General features: G+C 37.4%; 2 protein-coding genes and 1 pseudogene across 3 annotated transcripts in view; all 3 read left to right on the forward strand.

Moving 5' to 3' along the window:
* LOC306874651 (NLR family CARD domain-containing protein 3-like) overlaps positions 1-18,851 on the forward strand; it is a 311,376-nt gene that overhangs the window by 184,047 nt on the left and 108,478 nt on the right. The window lies entirely within an intron of this gene.
* LOC306874658 (NLR family CARD domain-containing protein 3-like) overlaps positions 1-18,851 on the forward strand; it is a gene marked incomplete at its 3' end in the record, with an annotated part of 195,623 nt that overhangs the window by 105,690 nt on the left and 71,082 nt on the right. The window lies entirely within an intron of this gene.
* Positions 9,530-12,801, forward strand: LOC306874581 (single-strand DNA endonuclease ASTE1-like; annotated as a pseudogene). Its single transcript has 3 exons — positions 9,530-10,833; positions 10,914-11,113; positions 12,201-12,801. The product of its transcript is annotated as a single-strand DNA endonuclease ASTE1-like (transcript).

The following is an 18,851-nucleotide window of genomic DNA, read 5'->3' on the forward strand; positions in this document are numbered from 1 at the left end:
GAAAGCCACGCTGTGGTAAGATCGCACACCGAGTGTCTTGTGATCTTTTCTAAAAATCCTGTATGGTATGGGTTACGCGCTGAGGCTTCGTCCCATTCTTTGTGTCTGTTAGGCCCCAGTCTCCTTGGGCCCCACTCTACCTATGTATCCCCAGTGATACTATTTGCACGGGGGCTACTACTAAGGATCTGTTGATACAGTTCCTTCAGCGAGCTCTTGTAGGAGCAAGCAGTAGCCCCTGGGTGACAGGCCAGGCTTAGTTACTATCCTAAGCGCTTGGTCGTATCCCCTTAAAGGAATCCTTCTTTCTGATTCCAAGCCTTGAGTTTTACCCTAGGTCCAGGAGGTCCGGCCTCTATCAGGTAAGTCCGGGGTATGAAACTCAGGCCTTTGGCCGAAGGGGATAATGTCACTGACAGCCGTCAATTCATCCCAGGGACAACTCCTTTATCGTTGATAAGAGTTGATGCTTAGTGCTCGCCTTTGGAATAGCATGCACTTCCCTCAGCATGGCGGCGTGGGTATATCGTTCCCCATAGCGACCTCTAGAGGACGCAGTTCGAAGTTCCCTTGATAGGGAACGTCTCAGGTTACGTATGTAACCATGGTTCCCTGAGAGGGAACGAGACACTGCGTCCTCTAGACTTTAGGCCATGCTTCGGATGCAGCTTCAGACGAAGAAGTGGATGATGCTTTCTCCCGGCGCCCTTTTATACTGTGGTGCACCGGGAGTGACGTCATAGGCTGTCGCCGGCCAATATTTGGTGTTTTTGTATATATACTTCAGACATGGGTCACGTAGATGGAGTTCCCCATAGCGACCTCTAAAGGACGCAGTGTCTCGTTCCCTCTCAGGGAACCATGGTTACATACGTAACCTGAGACGTTTTCCTGGTCCAGCTGCCGGCATGGGTCTGTGCTTCTGCGGGGTTCTGGGTTCTGTTGCACAAGCAAGAGGAACTCACCAGAAATACAAGAATTCTCAGAGCTAAGATGAAGTCCAGCAAATGTGCTACAAGTGCCACGCACGCACCCCAAACACAAACACGAACGCCATACATGACATGACTTTTACACTGCACACATATTTACATTCTTATAACCGTTTTTTTTTTTACAATTTAATGTAAACAAACAGCATCATAGTGTTTTTACAGTGCATACGTACTATGGAGGTTCCCAGCACGCATTGCAGCATGAATAGATCATTGCATAGAGAATAGAGTTTTTGTTGGTTTTATTTGTGCTGTTGATCTTGTTTTTGGTTCACTGTAGATATAAATAGGTGCTGCATTAAAAGACTGTATTAAAATGGTTCTGTATTGAAAATAAACTTGTTTCTGGTAATTGATTTGGATTTTGTTGTAGTTCACTGTAAAGTCTGTGTTATATTGCCGTGGCGTTCCGTTCATATAAGCTGCTAATGCGCCACAAACCCAGGCCATCTGGGAGAATGAGTTCACGGGCTAATTATATAAACATGATCATAAGTTGATCCCTTGTCATTTGAGATGTGATTTGTGTGATTGGTTATAATTCACTGTGCTGTAAAAACGCGTATCTGGCTCAGCTCCAGCAGTGAACGCAGATCTGATTTTAGAAGCTGATGATAGGCGCCCTGAACCATTTAATCACGCCGGTGTGATTGTATCAAATATAGAAAATAGTATTCGGCTATTTTTTTTTTTTGGCTCAAAACTCTGAGGGGGCAAGTGGAAAATGTAGAAAAATAGATGAGACTTTGATGTCAAACGCCTGAAAACACCATAAAAGGGAAATATCTGAATATCTATGATATATGATACTCCCAAAAATGTAGTTTCTGTAAGCTTTTATTTGAAAAAAGTCCAGGCGTCCTTTCAAAAAAGCGATCTGGAGACTCCAAATGGACACCTGGTAACCAAATGTCCAAATGAGTCAAAACTACATAATACATATATGTATATCAATTCAGAACTGCTCTGCCCACCAAAACACACAATAAACAACTCTTTCTGAACAGCATTTGTAGTGCTGACTCATTTGGTCATTTGGTTACAGTCTACAAATGGCATTTTTGAAACAAAAAACGCATAAACTTTTCCTGAAATGTAAATGTAAATTTATGTAAAAACTTACAGAAACTACATCTGTAATGGAACTAGTCCGACACGGAAGGTGAGTAAAAGATATAGAGTTTATTCAAGTTCGTGCAAGGTGTCAGGTGAAGGATCGTCTTGAAGACAGGTGAGGAACAGTTCATTCGTGACAATAGTGCTCCGTGCACAAAGGACTGATCCTATGCTTCTCCTTCTCACAGGTCTCCAAGGTTCCTGTGTCCAAGAGGCGAAGGAGAGCGTCCCGTGAATCTTCACAGTATTACTTCAGGAGCTGGGAGGATGACAAAGAGCAAAACAACAGGTAAGTAACTTCAGGTAGGATACTCAGATAGTAGAGCTAGTTGAGAGCATCGGTCCTTGAGGTGTCTCTACTTCAAGATCGGACGAAGAGTGAACTGAAAGGCGTGCTTTTAAGTGCCATGGTGATTGGGTGATGATGACGTGCAGGTGCGGGTGATTAGAACTCCGGTGAGGTGGAACGTGGTAATTGGCTGGGGACTGAGCCTGGCCGTTCTCTGACAACATCTTTATGGTATTTCATTTCAAGAAAAGCTTTGGAAAAGTCTTTTGGATCTTTTATTTCAAGAAAAGTCTAGGAATCCTTTCAAAAAGGCTATTTAGAGACTCGATAAGACACTGCATACCACATATATGCATATCAATTCAGAACTGCTCTAGCAATGAAACCACATAAAAACACAAAACTATTTCAGAATTTGAACATTATAACTAAACACCCTGCTAACACAAGACGTAACAGTTACGTAACGTATTGGTAATTTTTGGTAATTTCCTGATTTACCAATAGGCAACGTAACCAGGTATGCACGTAATTCCATTACCATCCCATTACCAACTCACAACGTCATCAGTACGTCCTCCTAACGTAACAAGATAACGAAGAACATCCCAGATAGGTACTCTATTCGTAATATATTGGTAACTTCATGATTTACTGACAACGTAACTGCAACGTCGTATGCACGTATCCTGTGTACATTCTTTATATGCTCTCTGATTACCATAATGCTATTTAATTAAACTTCAGACACAAGGTTGACCGTTCCTTAAAGATCAAATGTGTTTCTTTTCACCAAGTCAAATATGGACGACTGCTTTTAATATAGGAAGTGAAGAAATAGATGTAGAAATAGTTTCACGTTATGTGTCACCGCACAACCTGCACATCCCATACATTATTTGTTATTAATATTCGCAAACTATATGTAAATATACTGTATATTTGGCACGGCAGTGGGCTATCTCGTTGAAAACGCTTGTGCTGTGTTGTACACCTGTTAACAATCATTTATATAATATTAATATGCCTATAATGCATCCTTAAAACATATTAAACATCTCAGTAGTTCAAACACCATAATAAACTACCTTTATATAGCCCTATTAATACATTCACATTAATTACACCCATAGGAATGGAGAACTGTTAAATATATTGAAATACATTTTGAAAATATATTTTAAAAATACATAAAACAAAGTTTAAAAATTGTTCATGATGCATGTATTAATGTGTACGAAAAAATTAGTAATAGTAATACCTCAAACATACACTGCCTAAAGTTTAAGGGTCAGATTTGTCATGTATTTGAAAGAAGTCTTTTATGCTCACCACTGCTGCATTTATTTGATTAAAATACAGTAAAACAGTAATATTGTTTATAACTATTTTCTATTTCAGTATGTTTTAAAAAGTGATCAAAGCTGTATTTTCAGCATCATTATGCCTGTCTTCAGTGTCACATGATCCTTCAGAAATCACGCTTTGCGAAAACAAGAATAAATTACATTTTACAATATATTCACATAGAAAAATTATTTTAAATAATAATAATATTTCACAACATTACTGTTTTTATTTATGATCAAATAAATGCAGTTTTCTTGGTGAACATAAAGAGACTTATTTCAAAAACATAAATAACTGACCACAATCTTTAATAACACAAGGGATTCGAATATTCATTCATTTATTCTAATAAAATGCCAGAAGCTCTTAAAAATATTAACGTAAATAGTCATCTTTTCCTCTGGTGATTTGTATTGTATACCCAGAATGCAATGCACAATGACGTAGATTCCCATTCTCTATACCCAAGCTAGACGCTCTCAAACCGTGTCTACACTGGACGTGACAAAGGGACCATTGAAAATCATCTGAACTTTGTGTCAGTACGTCATAAATAGAACGAGGCATCAGTTTACGGTCAGAGATGTGTTGTGTTGCACCGCGCTGCATCCAGTGTAGACATCATCATATAATTATAGCTTCTATTGTATTTTGTTGAGCCGTCCGGTGTAGACATGGTGTTAGATCTCCTATTAAGTATCGTTACATATGATTTATGATGCCATCCATAATTGATAGAATGTTTCTATTTCAGAGACTGAAAATCATCAATAAACCAAACGGTAATTATAATTTATTTGAAGAATAATAAGAAGAATAACAAGAATAAATAAAAATGCATCTGTGACTTAATATTTCTTATTTTTCAGTGGGTTGAAAGTTGTCATTAAACACATTGCTTTCTTCTCATCTTTGCACATTTTCAGATGTTGTGCATATTTATGAATCATAATTTTTAACTTTATTTTGTCTTTCTCTTTTTTTTTTTTTTTGGTTTAGCTCCAACCCCAATTAAGACCTGACCTGAGCAGTTGATCAAGGATCACCAGAAACTCTGCAGTATGTTGGTCCTCCATGCCCAGGACTGGACACCAGTGCTGTAAGTCATCAATCTAGAAGTCATCCTGCCTCTCTGAATTGTCATGCTAGGAGATCTCAACATTGTCTCTCAAGGTCCACTTACATGCAGAGTTTTGCTCCAACCTAGTGCAGTGCACCTGAACAAACTAATCAAGTTCTTCAGTTTTACTAACTATAAAGTCACAAACAGGTGAGCGTGATCAGGTGTGGACCTAAACTCTGGGTGTGAATCACTCAGGTCCCTTGCTCAGTAGTCAGTGGTTAAGGACTGTCTCAATCACAAAATTTAGTTTGCTCCCTAAAAAAGCTGTGAAAACCAGAAAGCATCGATGCTCACTATGGTCCCTTATAGGAAGTTCTGAAGCTCAAAACTTTAGAGATCATTCGCTACAAAATGACACGTGATAGATTTTAAAACACAAACCAATATTATATTTCAGCATAAACATACATCACTAGACAGGTAATGTCTAATCTAGCAAATATTTATTTATGACTGAAATCTTGCACATGTAACAAATTATTTATCATAATGTGCTGAAAATAGCATAAAAAATATATCAGTTATACTGTTGTGCATAAATGTCAGTAGTGATGTTGTACAATGAGGACGGAAATAGTCACCAGTGTGTAGTGAGCCACTGTCCTTATCAGTGCCTGAATTTGTGTGCACAATATATTAATTTACAACCTAGTGAACTATGAAGCTGATTGAGACGCACCCTCTGTATGACAGTGGACCTTGAGGGCCAGAGTTGAGAACCCCTGACATACTGATTAGTTAATAATCACTCATTAAGAATGAGTACACTTTAATTTGTACAGAGATATGCAATATTTGACTCTTATTCAGTGACGCTATTATCTTTATTCCCTTTTGTTTGTGTGTCAATCACAGCTACATAAAACCCAAAGGCCATTCAGCCACAGGTCACTGCATCTTTTGCTATGCAAGTTCTTTTTTTTTATTATTGAATGTCAAACACATTCTCAGTATTTATATTTGGTTTGGTTTTTATAACCATTTTAGAGTCACCGTTTTGGTGCGGTTCTTATGTACTATCCTTGTAACATTTCAGCAGCTGACTTTTTTTTTAGTACTTGATAGTAATTTTAATTGTACCTTTTGCAATGCATTTATAGCAGGGCTCCAGACTAACTTTTGAGAGCATTGGCGTCAGAAGCAGATCTGGTAGCGCTTGGGGTGGTGTGTGGGCGGTATTAAAAATAAAGAGAATTAAATCATAAAATTATTATAGTTTTGCATTAATAAGAGTAGTTACTAGTAATATTACACATTTACTTCTTGGTAAAGCACATGTGACAGTAAAGCACTGAGCTTGAGTTAGGAAGCACAACATTTTTTTAAAAATACTTTTATTAACAACAGTAACATGTGCAAAATCTAAGTTTTATATAGAAAATTAACATTCTACGCTTATTAAATGTACCATTATTCTTCTGTAGTATTATATGGAACTGACCAACAACTTCAGTGATTATGAAAGGAGCTCTCTTGCTTTGTGTGATTCAGTCAGAGAAGTTTGTTTTTCAAGGCATTTTGTGACTTTTCTTACTTCATACACACAAAAAAGAGCAAACGTTTACAAAATTAGTTTTCTTGATGATTTAAAATTTTATAATAGTGATTTTATAATTTCAAAATGTAAAGTAAAAAGTAGAAATTAATGACTAATACGCCTATAAGTGTTCCTCTGCTGCCATCTACTGGTTTTAATGCTAATTTGATGCCCCTTTTATTAATTTTACAAATGTGTTTGTTTACCACAAAGTATATTTTGGTCATCCCTTTAAAAATAACATTTTAACCATATGCTTTTTAGAGTTTTAAAGTGCTGTAAATAGCTGTGTGAAATACTTAAATGTGCTTGAATTTCTCTCTCAAAAGTTTGTACAAACCCTGATATGCATAATGTAATGAAACACCATGGTTATAGTTAGATGTCACTCTTGCCTGTCTTCAAAACTTGAGAGCCCTGTAGCTGTAAACATGACTACATATGAGTTTCGATTTTTAAGTGTTGTTATATCTATAAATATTATAAACTTTACTAATTTTACTTGCACTTATGGTAAGATAAGTTTTCATCTTTCATGGATCGATTGTTTCATCTTGCTGTGTAAATGTGTTTAAATTCTTCATATTGTTCAATCTTTGGTAGTGACTCTCTCATGAGAAGTGAATCCCAGTTTCAAGGCATGTGATTGGCTGCTCATTACTGATGTCACACATTCATGTGCACGCGCTCCATTAACTCAGGATCAAGCCTGAGTTTACAGAGAAAGTTGATGATCAGCTCCATGGCACCAACAAAGCCGGATTGAACTGGTTTGGTTTTGTCAACTCAAAACTAATCCTGTAATCCTGAGTTTGTTCAGCCACCATCATGGTACAGGCCCCAGTTGTTTAACCTCAATTTATGAAGTGATGTGAATGTTTTGTGTGCACTAAAAACATTGCATTTTTATTTACAAAATAACATGTTCACGAGAGCACCATGATGCATCAGTGTTGTGTTGGCGTGAGAACTGGTCATCTCATGCTGCTTTTGTGAAAATGCCTTGGATATACATAATTTGTGAATAAAAACATCATATTTTTGTTGTTGCTGTTTTTTGCGTACACAAGGCATCTGTTAAAAATATCTTCATTTGTGTTCTGCACAAAAGGGTCTTATGGGTTTGCAGTGACATGAGGGTAAGTAATTAATGACAGAATTTACATTTTTGTGTGAAATATGTTCACATGTGGTTATAATTGGTCATTGTTCTGTTTTACAAACATTTTCAATATTTTAAAGATTTATTATTTCGAAAAATGATGTTTATACAGTCTACTTTAAGTACTTTTGTTAATATTTATACATCTGTGATTATGGTATCTTTCCTTAATTATCTGAATTGTCTGCTAGCAAATATTATGCTATAGCATATCTGTTTATAATGATGCTGAGCACGGAACCTCCTGAATGCTTTCATTCATATTTCGCTGTATATCCTATGTTTTTATTAATAATTTGGGTGTATTTTACTGTTCATATTTGTGTGTTTTTCCAAAATAAATGAATTAAATTCGTTTTACATTAGTTTGGGCATACGAGGACATAAATTAGGTTAAACTACTGCATGTCCGCCCACAGAAAATAAATAATTATAAAAAATTGCCAACTGATTACCAGCACACAACTATTGATCCGTAACGTTGCCACGACGTCGCAGTTACGAACTAGCAATGTCACAAAGTTACGTCGTGGCGACGCATACGCAGCTTTCACTTTTCCGGTTGCCACAACGAAACGTATTTGTGTTAGCTGGGCAGTCTTTATTTTGAACAATTTGAACAATGAAAACAGTGAACCAAAACAGATTTGATCATTTTTTTTAACTAATGAAAACACAAAACATGCAAAAGACATTGTTTTTACATGACAGAGGTTTAGTAAACATATCGCTGACTCCCTGTCAGTTCCGGGTTATAACAGCGCCTGTGATTGAAGGAGAGAGACGAGGGAGGGCTCTTTTTACTCGGAAGAGACGATTCTGCTGGAAATAGATGGCGTTTCAAAGCTGGAATACAAATTAGAATCGATATTTGTTGGAAAATGGACGCTATCGATAACTATAACTCGAAACGTTCATGTAAACAAAGGATCTGTCGTGTTTCCCCCTATTCTGTCGTTGTTTTGGATTAAAAAGTGGGATGCATTTTGAAGACTGGACCCTTCTCTTGAAATGTATGCTGGTGTTTCTTAGAATAGTCCGAGCTGACCAGAGCTATAGGCGATGAAACGTAAGTACTGCCGTTCACTTTGTACATGTTTAAATAAGTCCTTCAGCATTTATTTTAACCCTTTCCTCTCCTTATGTGCGCGGATTTATCGGTTTCACTTTCACTTTCAAAATCCATGTGTTCAGCAAGGAGGAGAGAGGATGGCATGTGGGGGGACACAGTAACTCGTTTGGAGGTTACATCTGCATGTTCTTGCAGAACTGGCAAAAAAGAGAGAGAGAAGAGTAATGCATCCATTAAACAAATGAATTTGTGGCTTCACATCTCTCTGTAAAACTACTGCTTGTCATACTGTTTTATAAACACACCCAGGTGATTGATGGATATATTTATGTTAGAGGTATCCATGACAGGCTTGTGTTTATTATAGTTCTGAGGCCATAGTTTCATCACATCACAGTTAGTTTCCTGTCTGTTTTATATAATAAGAAATACAACGTATTCGGATACATGCAGCTCGCAGACGCCTCACACACATTTCTAAACAATCAGTAAGATCTTTATTATTACTTTAATATTGTTTCTACTCAAATATATTAGGCTACTTCTTACGTACGTAGTCCAAATCAAGACCGATATTTGATAGCAGAGGAATTATGAATTTGTTTCTGCTGCTGTTGTTTGAATAAAGATCCAACGAGCTGCATATCATTATCATCACAGTGACTTTATAGAGATTATATCATGAAATAACATGCTTTTATATAATGCATATAAATTATTTTATTCAATTGTATATCATACGAAATATTTTTATATATTATATAATTTCCATAATAAATTGATAAATAATGACAATATCTCAATAATTAGAAAATTCTTTATTATGATTTTACAGCAAGTAGAAACCAAAATATTGCTGCGAGTTAGTGACATAACTTTGTCAACATGGGAGTCGAAGGACTGAGGACCTTCATTGAGAGCAGCAACAGAAATGATTTAAGAAGCTGGGCTTTTAGAGACAGTCGACTAATAATCGATGGCTGTAGCTTATACTACACCCTGTACTTTGACTGCAATTTGGATCAGATGCATGGAGGAGACTATGATGATTTTGAGGAGTTGATCATACGGTTCTTTGAGAACCTCAGAGACTGTGACATTCACCCTTATGTTGTACTTGATGGCGGCGCTGACCACACTGACAAAAAATGGGACACTCTTAGGAAACGAAAACAGGAGAAAATAAATGCAGCCTTTACCCTGTCAGCAGGGAAAAGAGCCAAGGTCCTTCCTCTTCTCGTCAAAAATGTGTTCAGACAGCTCCTTCATAACTCAAGGTACCACTGATTCAGTGTCTTGAAGAGGCTGATTGGGAAATCGCTGCTTTGGCGAAAGAATGGGATTGTCCAGTTTTGTCCAACGACAGTGACTTCTATGTATTCAACCTCAGGGCGGGATTCCTGCCAATCACACATTTCCAGTGGAAAAACGTGAACGTGAACAGACACACAAACAAAAAGTTCATCCAAGCCAAACACTTTACAGTGGGAAAATTCTGTGAATCCTTCAGAATGAACCCTGAGCTTCTCCCAGTCTTTGCTACCATCTTAGGTACTGATTATGTGGACCTGCAAAATATCAAAAGCCTGGGTTGGGAGAAATACTCAACGCCTGACACGGAGCATGCCCGGGTTGATGGTTTAATTAACTGGTTATCCCAGTTCCCAGGGACAGATGCAGCTGTAAGTGCTTTGCTGAAACTAACACGCAACAAAGAAAAACCCCTCGTCCAAGAAGCACTTTCCAAGGGAATCCAAGAGTACAAGCTCATCTCTGGCTATCTTGCCCAGTTCTTCCTCTCAAAGACGATTCCCCAGACAGCTTCTACAGGTCCACTGCAAGTTCTGCCGACATGGACCTTGAGTCTCCTACTTGAGGGAAAGATGAGCTCCTCCATTATTGATGCACTGGTACATCAAAGGCTTTCCTTGACAATCCAGGTTGAAGACTTTAAACTGCCCTGTTGCAGTGAAACCTCTCGTCCCATACGCCAAGTGATTTACGGGTTACTGTTGCTGGGAGAACAACAGACTGCAGATAAACTAGAGTCAGCCATTAAAACATTCACTGGCACAAGCAAGCATTATGTAGAGGAATATGGCAGACAACAATCAAAGCTAAGCAGTCAGAAAGTTGAAGCCATAAAGACCAGGGTGATGGAAGGACTTCATCTGGAAACATTATGGAAGGTAAAGAAGATGTCTTAGCTCTCTTTTGAAGTGAAATTGAATTGTTTGTTCTACAGTATTTGTCATTCTAATGTTTCTAGGAACCACACGTGTGACTTCAGGTGCTCCTGGACACTTTGGGTGTGTCGTCGGAGACGGTAAGAGAGATCCAACCTGCTCTACAGCTGCAACTTTTTGTGACAAGTTACTGGCTAGTAAATGCACAGCCTCCACCGTCCAAAGTGCATCTTTGGGGACTGCTGCTGGGAATGGTCTATGGACAGTTCAAGTTCAAGTTCAAGTTCAAGTTGAGCTTTATTGTCATTCCGCTACATGTGGGGACATGCAGTGGAACGAAATGTCGTGTCTCGCAGGACCACGGTGCTACATAAATACAGACATACAACAATGAAGTAAGAAAAAACACTATAAACCTATACACTACTAACAGATTTAACTATAAGTATACTATATATAAGTATTTACCCTATACAAACTAAAAGAATAAAGGATAAAAAATACAACTATACGAATGCTATACAACTATACGAATGCTATACAACTATACGAATGCTGCAGTACACCTCAAACACAAACAGGTATTGAAATTATCAATCATTATCTTGTTAGAAGAAGACTTCCTTAGAGCATGCAATAAATAATAAAGCAAACTCAGGCACATGCAGTGTATGCCATTGCCACCATTGTCACGTAATTGTGAGCAAATGATGACCTAAATGGCATGGGGAAAATAGCAGAAATACTGCGGAGGTTCTTGAAATGTGTGTTAAGCCAGTATGTACTGTAACATAAAAAAGTGTGAATACATGTTATTTTTTGGTTTGGGGATTTAGACATGCTGTTGAAACTTAAGAAGCTACAAAGTGGTCGAAGAGGGATCTCTCTGGAGCATAAAATGGCTCATCTATACAGCCAATGGCAGTCCTGCCTGAAGTGGGGTCTCTGTCTCAATCGTTTACTGTGTTTTCCTGTATCTGAACCAGAGGTCGCACGGTACAACATCCATTTATTACTCATAAACCATCTTGAAAGCTTGCACTGATTATTTGATAATAATTATCATTTTGATTTGCATTGTTAACAATCCTGCTTCCTGGTTGTGACTTCCTAAATGTAATTTAAAATGCTTGAAAAAATAAATAATAATGTAACACACACACACATTGATATTCAAATGACATAAATTCACAAATAAAAGTTATTTTTAACTTTCTATTAATCAAAGAATCACCAAAACATTTATCACAGCACAGCTTTTTCCAACATTGATAATAATATTAGAAAGATTTCTAAATTGAGATGTTAAAAGTGTCCACTGGTGTTGTTGCTCATGAATACTAAAGGTGTTATTGTGGTGTTGTGTTTAGTTTGTACCGGGGAAGACTGGTGCACGATGTTGTGGAAGAGCTCAGGAGAGGCATCACGCTGCACTCTTTGCTGGTGAGGGGCTCAAACACCGAGCGGCTCTTCAAACAGCTGAAGGATGCAGTTGTCAGCTCGGTGGGTGAAGACTTCATCAAGAAAATGAGAAGCGGGCTCATGCACAGAGCTGCTGGGAAAACACAGAGAGACTTCAACGGCCAGAATCAGCCTGTAGATGAACTGAGCAGTTGCTTTGAACATCTGGTGTGTGAGGATATTGATAACTGTGAAGATGATGACGGCAATGATGAAGATCTCAAAGGGAAAAGCAGGAAGAGTAAAGCCAAGGATCACAAGACTGAAAATCCTGATGTTTCCTACACCATCCGTACCAGACATAAGGCTAAAGCTCGCAATGCTGATCATTCCTCTAAAGAATACGACGGAGATGCTTCGAGTAGCCTTTAAGTAATTTTACCTAACTGGAGAAATCAGGTTACATCTACTGACAGTTATGCTTCAGTAAAACTAGTTTTTTCAGGCTGGTTGAATTCAGTTATAATCTTAAATCATTTATTTCAATTCAACAAAACCAGTTATTGTAGATGTTACCACATGATGTACTTAATTGTTTTCAGTGTATATACTGTTGTTTAAATATGTGTTGATATTTTATTTATAAATTATGGATAAAATATTAATAATGTATTATACTATAGAATATTTTTTTTGTTTTTGTTTGGTGGAGCATTGTTTCTTGTTCATCTTTATAAAAAGCTGTGTTAAGGATGATGCAACTGACATATGATTCATGTTCAATAAAGTAATGGCACTGTTTAACAGAAACCTGCCGACTCGTGTAGTTAATCGGTGACGAGCGCTACATGGTGTCAGAAGTAGAAAACGGAGTAAAAGACGGAACTTGAATTCAAACGTACTTCCCGACCGTTAAAAAAGTGCGCTCTATATAGCATGAATGTGGGTAGTATGAATGAAACTAGTACGTACTACATCCGCCATGTTGATATTATCACGTGACATTCGTCGTCAAGGCAGCGCAAAAATGTAAAGTGCCCACTCTCCTGAACAAACATCGGCGATGTGTTTTTGTTTGCTATTCTTACCGCTTTCGTCTGTGTTTTTGCGTCGGTCAGCTGCTCGTAGATTACCTCTTCGTCGACAGCATTTACCAAATATATAGCAAGTAAAATTGACCTCAGAATAAGAGTAGCCACAGCTGTGAACCTGCTGATTTTGAGTAATTTATTGTATTAAATGAATGCAAATAAAAATAAATGATAAATAATTATATACACACACCAATTCACTATATATATATAAACAATACATAAACAAAACACAATAGAAGTATCATCACCTATTTATCTAGTAAATTTGACCTCAGAATAAAAACCCCACAGCCAGCTGTAAGAAGTAGTGAACTAAACTGATTACATTTGATAATTTTCTAATGTTTTCAACTGTTAATCAGTTTCAATCATATAAACCAGACAGGGTTCATTTCACAGTACTCCACACTGATTAGTCCTTCATCACTTGAATTAAGATTAATAATAAGTCATTTAATTTAAAAGCACAGCTACCAGAAAATACTTTGAGATCATTCTGAGTTTAAATACAATATAATAACATTTTCATAAGTAACTAATTTAATTACACATTTTTTCTCAGTAATTGTAACTGATTACAATTACATTTATTTTGTAATTAAATTACGTCATTTAGTTACATGTAACTAGTTACTCCACAACACTGTACATACACATAAATACATACATAATATATACATTATAGACAATATGCACACACAGCAGCATCATAATGCTGGGTGCTGTCACTGGCCTTCGACATCCCCAACTCCTCTGTGCATGACATTGTGCCCAGAATGAGCAGGGCAGTCTCAGGATTGTGAGAAGGCTGATTGCTTTCCCCACCGCAGATGACCTGGAGACAGTGGGAGCAGCTGGCAGGGTCTCCAACTTTCCATGTGGTGGCTGCAACAATATATGGCTGTCACATCCGAAGTGAACCACCAGCAAATGAACTGAGCCCTGCCTTTGTGCCAGATGTTGCTGCGTGCTGTGCTCCACAACCTCTGTCGTCAGAACAGGGACATTGTTGATCCAGAAGTTGTGAGGATCATGACGATGACCAACCTGAATCCCGAAACACAAAGCCAGTGCAGGAGAGAATGTGTGGGACAATCTGGCCACAGGTGTGTCTGCACCAGACAACTGTGTGCCTGCTGTTCAAGTGCATGATTACCTGTAAGACCATTTAACAGGTTAGGACTGCAAATCAGTTCATGATTGGTGATATGATGAAAATATATATAATACACATGTAAATATTTAAATGTACACATGTGTTTGTATTTAAACATACATATAAATATTCACAATACACACATTATATAAACACAAACTTTTATTTTTGGATGCAATTAATTAGACGGCACTACTTAAGACATTTTAAGAACTTTTTAGACCTGCAGAAACCAGGAATTCATATCACAGGTCTTTGAAATTCTAGCAATATCACAAATGTCACTTGGGGGTTATATTATTTGGGCTTAATTTTACAAATTTATTACTTTATTCCTGGGGTCAATTTTGAATTTCCACTTTTTTCCTCCACTCATTTTTGTTCCTCGTCTTATACAGGGGAAGAAAATATTTTGATATTGTTTTGAAGTTATATTTATAAGATATTGCTTTAAAATAGTTTCTCAATGTCACATCAACATTAGTGATAATTATTGATCAATCTATCAATGCTACAATGGCAAGCTAAGGCACTTATTAACAGTATTTTTCTGTTTCCAACAAATTTCTCTCAAAATATCAGCACTGGTAAAAGAGAAATAAAATCGCTTTAATTCCCCTAAGTTTTGTAACTTAATCTCATTAAATTACTAAACGAACCGTCTGTTCAAGGAAAGCAGTGTTAACAAGCTGATGTACTGCATTGATTAAACATCTTTTAACAGCAATTGACAAAATCGTCTCATCTGTTTACATTGTTTGAACCTTCAACAAGTAAGCCGTTTACTTGGATGATTTTAAACAAGTACAATTTAACCACAATGAACAACGTTTTTCCTTGAGGTACTTACACTTGAAAACAGCCGCGTCGCCTCCTTCCGCCATTTTTTGAATATGACGCTTTTTCTCCCGAGGCCTCATGGGATAGTAAAGTGTCCATCGTTTGCCTACTACAGAATTTGGTCGGAAGTAGTAGGTCATGCGGGTACTTCTCGCCTACTGTTTTTCGAATACTATGAATTCGGACATATTACCCGCCTCGCCTACTGTTTTTCGAATACTATGAATTCGGACATATTACCCCCCTCGCCTACTGTTTTTCGAATACAATGAATTCGGACATATTACCCGCCTCGCCTACTGTTTTTCGAATACTATGAATTCGGACATATTACCCGCCTCGCCTACTGTTTTTTGAATACTATGAATTCGGACATATTACCCCCCTCGCCTACTGTTTTTCGAATACTATGAATTCAGACATATTACCCGCCTCGCCTACTGTTTTTTGAATACTATGAATTCAGACATATTACCCGCCTCGCCTACTGTTTTTCGAATACTATGAATTCAGACATATTACCCGCCTCGCCTACTGTTTTTTGAATACTATGAATTCGGACATACTACTCGCCTCGCCTACTGTTTTTCAAATACTATGAATTCAGACATATTACCCACCTCGCCTACTGTTTTTCGAATACTATGAATTCGGACATACTACTCGCCTCGCCTACTGTTTTTCGAATACTATGAATTCGGACATATTACCCCCCTCGCCTACTGTTTTTTGAATACTATGAATTCGGACATATTACCCGCCTCGCCTACTGTTTTTCGAATACTATGAATTCGGACATACTACTCGCCTCGCCTACTGTTTTTCGAATACTATGAATTCGGACATATTACCCCCCTCGCCTACTGTTTTTCGAATACTATGAATTCGGACATATTACCCGCCTCGCCTACTGTTTTTCGAATACTATGAATTCGGACATATTACCCACCTCGCCTACTGTTTTTCGAATACTATGAATTCGGACATATTACCCGCCTCGCCTACTGTTTTTCGAATACTATGAATTCGGACATATTACCCACCTCCCCTACTGTTTTTTGAATACTATGAATTCGGACATATTACCCACCTCGCCTACTGTTTTTTGAATACTATGAATTCGGACATATTACCCACCTCGCCTACTGTTTTTTGAATACTATGAATTCGGACATATTACCCGCCTCGCCTACTGTTTTTTGAATACTATGAATTCGGACATATTACCCGCCTCGCCTACTGTTTTTTGAATACTATGAATTCGGACATATTACCCGCCTCGCCTACTGTTTTTCGAATACTATGAATTCGGACATATTACCCGCCTCGAATACTGTTTTTCGAATACTATGAATTTGGACATATTACCCGCCTCGCCTACTGTTTTTCGAATACTATGAATTCGTACATATTACCCACCTCGCCTACTGTTTTTCGAATACTATGAATTCGGACACATTACCCACCTCGCCTACTGTTTTTCGAATACTATGAATTCGGAGATATTACCCACCTCGCCTACTGTTTTTCGAATACTATGAATTCGGACATATTACCCACCTCGCCTACTGTTTTTTGAATACTATGAATTCGGACATATTACCCACCTCGCCTACTGTTTTTTGAATACTATGAATTCGGACATATTACCCACCTCGCCTACTGTTTTTTGAATACTATGAATTCGGACATATTACCCGCCTCGCCTACTGTTTTTCGAATACTATGAATTCGGACATATTACCCGCCTCGCCTACTGTTTTTCGAATACTATGAATTCGGACATATTACCCACCTCGCCTACTGTTTTTCGAATACTATGAATTCGGACATATTACCCACCTCGCCTACTGTTTTTCGAATACTATGAATTCGGACATATTACCCGCCTCGCCTACTGTTTTTCGAATACTATGAATTCGTACATATTACCCACCTCGCCTACTGTTTTTCGAATACTATGAATTCGGACATATTACCCACCTCGCCTACTGTTTTTCGAATACTATGAATTCGGACATATTACCCACCTCGCCTACTGTTTTTCGAATACTATGAATTCGGACATATTACCCACCTCGCCTACTGTTTTTCGAATACTATGAATTCGGACATATTACCCACCTCGCCTACTGTTTTTCGAATACTATGAATTCTGACATTACCCACCTCGCCTACTGTTTTTCGAATACTATGAATTCGGACATATTACCCACCTCGCCTACTGTTTTTCGAATACTATGAATTCGGACATATTACCCACCTCGCCTACTGTTTTTCGAATACTATGAATTCGGACATATTACCCACCTCGCCTACTGTTTTTTGAATACTATGATTTCGGACATATTACCCACCTCGTCTACTGTTTTTTGAATACTATTAATTCGGACATATTACCCACCTCGCCTACTGTTTTTCGAATACTATGAATTCGGACATATTACCCGCCTCGCCTACTGTTTTTCCCATACTATATAGTAGGGAAGTATGTGATTTCGAACACACCCACACAACAGATACAGTGCTGGGAGCGGCTATTTTTTTTTATTAATTTTTTTTATTGAATACTTGAAAAAGAACAATAACAATTGTCAACATTAACTCACAATAACATAACAATCCTGGGTCTCTCAGTCCAAAGGAAGCGCCAAGTCCCTCAGAAAAGCCACCGTTCTCATTGCTTTTAAATTCCTGGAAAACTCAATGGAATCAAAATACATTTTCAGTTCAACTTTGAATCTCAAAAAAAGAGGTTTGCCCCAGAAAATGTACACATATGAATATGATATTTAGCCAAAAGGAAAACAAAGTTTACAAAATAAGCATAATTTCTCTTTTCACAATCATGAAAGCCAAAAATAACATTTCTATAAGTACTTAAAATTAGGATTCACATAACATTTGATAAAGTCAAAAATGTCACACCGAAATGATGTTGTGTAAGAGCAATTCCAGAATGAATATAAAGACGTTTCATTGTTTTCTAAACAGAAAGAACAGTTGGTGTTAATATCATTCTTAAGTCTTTTAAGAGAGCACTTATCCTCGTAAACTCTATGAATCAACTTAAATGCAATTTCTCTCATTTTGTTAGTAATTAAATATTTGTGAGGTAATGAAGTCGGGAAGTCGTGGCCTAATGGTTAGAGAGTCGGACACGTAATCCAAAGTGGTGAAATCAAGAAAGTTTAAACCCCCTTTCTCAATGGTGATAATAAGTACAGTTTTTCTAATAAAATGAGTTTCATTCTTCCAAACAAAGTTGAGAAGCATTGTATCAGTTTTTTTAAGAATGGCAGAGTCAACATTCAAAGAGAGAGCAGCATATGTTAACCTTGACAAACCTTCAGCTTTAGCTAGTAAGATTCTTCCCTTCAATGAGAGATCATCACGCTGGAGCCACATATTCAGTTTCTGAGTACTCTCAATTAATGAATTAAAATTTAAGGAGCATCTTTCTAATTCGTTTTTTTGTTATAATAACACCTAAATAAGATACTTGATCTTTGATTTGAATATTACAAATT

The sequence above is a fragment of the Barbus barbus genome, assembly GCF_936440315.1.
Source record: "Barbus barbus genome assembly, chromosome: 9".
In the NCBI taxonomy this organism is placed as follows: domain Eukaryota; kingdom Metazoa; phylum Chordata; class Actinopteri; order Cypriniformes; family Cyprinidae; genus Barbus; species Barbus barbus.